Below are 6000 nucleotides of genomic sequence, written 5' to 3' on the forward strand. Positions count from 1 at the left end.
CCCAGAGCTGTAAAACAAGCTCTTTTTCTAAGCTAACGGTGCACAATAGTGTCAAATTATGTATAATGATTTTGTAATGTGAACTAATGCCACCAGGGACCTTGTGGAAAGTACCACTTTCATTAAACTTATCCAGCAACAGGGTCTGAATATGAATTTAGAGGCGCCAGTAAATTGCAAGGCACATTTATTTTAAGCCTTTGCAGGCTGCTCCTATAACGCAAAGACCCACGGGGCAGCGACCAACAGCACTGGTGCATTTTGGTTTCTTGGTGTGGAAGCGGAAGGAGGTGAGAGTGCTGTGTTCCCTGCATCTCTTCACCCCAGGACCCCAAGCCTGGTGAAGTTCTTTGCAGCAGATGTGGGAGCCGCCTGCCCCGCTTTGTTTCAAACATGCTCATACCTCCTGGAGAGTTCCACCGCCCTCCTGATGGAGAGGAGAGGGCACCCGGGCATCACCTCAGAATTAATGAGATCTCCAATTACATTCATCTGCTTCAAGGAATTGTACCCTGCAATGACCCCCCACATTTCAGAGTCTTCCCACCTCCTTCATGTTCCTCCAGACAATGTAGCTAATTATAAGAAAATCATCGCCAAGAAGGACAAATGGAAGAGACCTCAGAAGAAAATCATAAAGGATTACCACTTCTCCACCCCCGGGGGTCTGGTCCATGAACCCCACATCGGAAGCCCGCCTCGCCTTCCCCGTGACCTGACGAAGCGAAACTCCGCCTGTGTTCTGGCCACCACTGCCGCCAAGATGAGAGACAAGACATCACTAATCAAAACTAACCCATGCCATTTTTTCGACTCTGCTAATCTTAATTGAATCAATCTCCCAGCCTCTCTTGACAGTGAAAGATTGCTCAAATCTGGGAGGCCAGGCTGGACACGACTCCTGGAAGAAAAAAAATCTTCCTTAATCATTAATTTGTCCATTCCCTCCCATTTGGCCCCATCCTTCACTGTCTTGGCGGTGCACCACCCCTCCCAAACCTTCCTCTCTTAGTAATCACTGCTAAGTGTTCTTCCCAGTACGCTCACGTGACTAGAAACCAGTTTGCGGGAAGAAGATGTGGTAGAGTAGCCCCCACCCTCTCCCTTCCTTTGATGCTTCTTCTCTTCCTTCTTTCTATGAAGTCTAGGTTGGCTTTAATTAAGTCCGAAGAAATCTCTAGCACTATCTTCTTGACACAGTGGTAAACAGATTTACAGCAGACTTTCCCAGGAATTGAAACTACCCCGGCAACAGTTTTCTCTTAGGTAGATCACCAGAAAGACTGCTATCATCCAAGGATGCATCCCAATCCTACTGAAATCACAGCATGAATGGAACTGCAACATCCTTGTGTCTGTGCTAAGGTGCTTTAGTCGTGTCCGGCTCTGTTTGACCATATCGACTGTAGCCTGCCAGGCTCCTCTGTCCATAGGATTCTCCAGACAAGAATACTGGAGTGGGTTGCCATTTCCTCCTCCAGGGATCTTCCCAACCCAGGGATCGAACCTGCATCTGTTAGGTCTCCTTCATTGGCATGTGAGTTCTTTGCCACCAGAGCCACCTGGGAAGCCCAATATCCTTAATATGTCTCTAAAGGAAAAGAACTTATGTCCCCTGGACTTAATATTTAAGTTTTCAAAAACTGTTCTCCCCACCCCCCCCCCCCCAAATTATCCAATGCTCTTAGGCTCTCGGTTTAACTGTGCTTTTGTGTTTCTTAAAATGGGTCCAGTAGTTAGTGAAAAATATTCTTGAGGTGCAAGTTGAGATGAGAGTAAAGTAAGGGAATTTGTCCCCTTTTGCATTACCCATGGCTTGGACTATTGCAGTAGTATGCTAACGGGTCTCTTGGTTTCTATCCTTGCCAATGCTCTGGTCTCCAGTAAGAGAGTGATGTGCTCAAAATAAGAGCGTGATGTGTTCAAAAACACAGGTCATATCACTGTGCTTGATCTAGATTTATTTGGTGCATCTCTTAGCAAGATGTGCCCCAAGGTTATTGTTTCTTTACCCTATGCTGTTCCAATTTACAAAGGTTTCGTAGGAACGTTCTCCTTTCGGACTGCAGGGAAACCTCTACTCTCTCTCATGTTTTCCTTGCCAGCCACCCTGGTTTCTCCTTGAAGATGTTAACCTTGCTCACACCTCCAGCCTTTGTACTGGCTGGATGTTCTTACCTCTGTTAACACAGTGGCTCTTTCCTTCACCTCATTCAGGTCTCTCGTGAAATGTCTACTTATCAAGGAGACATTTCTTGACCATTCCATCACTCTCTCCTTTGTTTATCTCTGGGGCAATTATTCTTCTCTGACCTATTTTAAAGAATTTTCTGTGTCCCCCGCTAGATGCTAAACTCTGCAAGAGGATAGACCTGCCATATGGTAGTTCAGTTCAGTCGCTCAGTCATGTCCGACTCTTTGCGACCCCATGAATTGAAGCACACCAGGCCTCCCTATCCATCACCAACTCCTGGAGTTCACCCAGACTCATGTCCATTGAGTCAGTGATGCCATCCAGCCATCTCATCCTCTGTCGTCCCTTTCTCTTAGGTGTTCATTAAACATTGGTTTAATGAGTGACTGTTCCCTGGTAGCTCAGTTGGTAAAGAATGTGCCAATGCAGGAGGCACAAGAGATGTGGGTTTGATCCCTGGGTTGGGAATATCCCATGGAGAAGGAAATGGCAACCCACTCCAGTATTCTTGCCTGGAGAATTCTATGGACAGAGGAGCCTGGTGGGCTACAGTCCATGGGGTCGCAAAGAGTTGGATACGACTGAGCACACACACGTTATCCCAGAGATAAGATTCGCTGAGAGGCCTTAAAGACTCAGTACTCTTGAAGGCAAATTTTCATAATTTAAAGATTTGTAAAATTTCCCTTAAAACGTTTCATATTGATCTTGAATTTCCCAACAACAAAGGTGGAAAAGTCTGCAAAGGACTCTATTAACATTAATTAGCAGTGTTGAAGCTGGGCAAGACATGGGAGTTGTCACACTGGCTTTCCAACACAATACTGTTTCTACTCAGGATCAAGAATCTCCTACCAGACAGCATATCTCTGTGGCTATTTGAGTCCAAGTTTTTAACCCAAGGTGGACTGCCAGTCACAGGTGGATTTATTATAGCTTTGTGGACTGTTCCCCAGCCGTACAGGCCAGTTCCCCCCAGGCTCCTCTGCGTGTAAATGCCAGGTGGTAAAACAAATAAAACACACCGTTCCTCTCTCATGTCTCGTCATAAATCGGCCCCAGCCTCACTCCTGGGGCTGGCGTCGTCTGATTTATGCCATCGGTGAGATTTACGGTGTAGTCATTTAACATAAAAAATAAAACCTTTCAAACATGAGTTCTTACACATAAATTCAAGAGCTGGCAAGCGTTCGGAAACTTTTGTTTTCTTTAGGTGATGGTGAGCATGCCTGCCTCATCTTAGGGATCATTTAAGGTAGAAATCTTCGTGACTGAAATGTCGATGGAAGAATAGAGGCTGTTGAGTGAAGCCAACATCATGTTTTGCTCAAAGTATGGAGCCAGGGTGAGTTGATTTGTTGTTCAGATTGGGGCTTCTGCTGAGGGTGGTGGTGAAGGCCAACTTTGACTTTGGCCCCCAAGGTACCCCACCACTGCCTTGAGAAGGTAGAGATTCCACATGGAAACAGAGGATGTCATCATTGGACGCTGTATCTTCATTGGTTGAGCTTGGTTGGGGAGGGGAGTGTGGTGGAAATTTTCCTGCTTTTAGAGGTAGGAAATGTGTGAGTTAGCCATTTTTTAGGCCTCTGCTGCTGCTGCTGCTAAGTCGCTTCAGTCGTGTCTGACTCTGTGCGACCCCATAGACGGCAGCCCACCAGGCTCCCCCGACCCTGGGATTCTCCAGGCAAGAACACTGGAGTGGGTTGCCATTTCCTTCTCCAATGCATGAAAGTGAAAAGTGAAAGGGAAGTCGCTCAGTCGTGTCCGACTCTTAGCGACCCGATGGACTACAGCCTACCAGGCTCCTCCATCCATGGGATTTTCCAGGCAAGAGTACTGGAGTGGGGTGCCATTGCCTTCTCCTCAGTTTTAGGCCTCAGCTTCCTTTTAAAAATAAAAAAATAAAAAAGAAGGGAATAGACTAGACAGCTGATTGCTGAGATCCCTTTTTGTGTTTGATTTTATGATTAACTGTTCTAGAAGGAAAAGAATGCGTCCAGATTTTTCTTTGTATTTTCACAAGGTTTGGTGAAAGGAAGGATGTCCACTCGTTTGTTGAATTAAATTTGAATTTTACTTCAGAAGTTTGGGGTGAAGGGAAAGGTGGAGAAGGAGCTTCTGCTTAATTTTGAAAGGTCCTTAAAGGCTCATGAAGATGAAAGTCATTCTTTATTTGACTTAGCTTGTATATGCCATTTGGAAGTCACTGAGGATTTCATCCTCAGAAATGTTTAGACTGAAAAAAGAAATCTAAACAACCCTTCCTTTGCCTAAAACTTGGTCAGTTTTTATGATATTTGGCTATCATAAAATTTCTTATTTACTTCTTCAGGCTGATAATTGTCATTTTTGAAAGCAGTTGGGTGTTTGGGTGTTTCCAGCCTTTCAAAGAATGATACATCTCACCATATACATGCTTATGTGGAATATATATGTATATTTCCTGTTTAGGTGACGTTTTAGGATCCTTCTAAGCAGTGATAAAAAACTCACGGTTATAGTGTGTGATCATTTTGCCTTTCATTATAATGCAGAATTTCTCAATGCAAAATCAGGCCAAGATATAAGCCTAAACCCAGGGGCAAAATTCATTCATTATGCATGTACATTATTCCCCCAAATATTGATAATACTTTTCATAATAATTATTTTACATATATTAGCTCTTGCTGCTATATTAGTATTAAAGATACCTTTATTAATCTTGAATATTTTGCTGAATAATAAATAGGATCTCAGAGGCTTGAGTTAAAAGCTGCTCTTAGCTAGAATGCTGTAAATCAGTTGTTTTATGAATAAAATTGGCTTCCGTATTTTTTTCCTCAGGATTGCTTATTTAAATAATTTTCCCATTTATTGAATGTGAATTTTTATTTATTTATTTTTTTACTGGAGACATGTCCCCCTGATGCCACCCTCCCTCCTGGCTGTCTCTCCCTGTTGGAGAAAAATGCAAAATTACATAAACCTTCTTCTAAATCTTCACAGTCTGAAAGGGCAAACACTCTGCATTATTTAGCAGGCAATAGGCATTTTTGTCCCGGTGACGCTCTCTCACGGTTTCTCTCTCTCTTTCCTCCTTCCTTCTTTTCTCCCTCCCTCTCTTCCTTCGTCTCTTCATTTCTTCCTTCCTTCCTTCCATCCGTCCTTCCTTCATTGTTAACAGATGGCAACAATAATACTGATAGTGATACATACCATTTATTGAGCGCTGACAATGCACAAGGACTTGAAAGTACCGGCTCACTTAAAGCTCATCCTCTTAGTTGAATACTGTCATTTCCCCGTTGAACCTATTATGAAACTAAGGCTTAGAGAGGTTACGATCACATACCTGGCAAAGAATGGAGTCAGGATATAATCTCTAATTGGTACAACTCCAAAGTCCATCCGGTGTTTCTTCTGAGATGCAAGTGCAGAGAGGGTGTTTGTGTGGTACGGAGGAAGGGGCAGGCCACAGTGTCCAGCCTTGCAGGTCCCCAGGGGCTCCAGCTGGGGAACCCTGTCCTGCCATTGGTAGGTAAGGATGCCCATGGAAAGAGAATGTGGCTGTAGTAAGGATGTGACACATGCCATCACGTAGCGATCTCTCCCTTTCTTGTGGAAGGTAGTAACTACATCTTCTGATTGTGTCAGTGGGCAAGGAGAACGAATGTCTTCTTTGACTTCCATAATTTCTTTTTTAAATTTCATTAATTTATTTATTCTAATTGGAGGCTAATTACGTTACAATATTGTAGTGGTTTCTCCATATATTGACATGAATCAGCCATGGGTGTACAACTTCCATCATTTCATCCAGG

Source organism: Bos javanicus, chromosome 18, assembly GCF_032452875.1.
Source record: "Bos javanicus breed banteng chromosome 18, ARS-OSU_banteng_1.0, whole genome shotgun sequence".
NCBI lineage: Eukaryota > Metazoa > Chordata > Mammalia > Artiodactyla > Bovidae > Bos > Bos javanicus.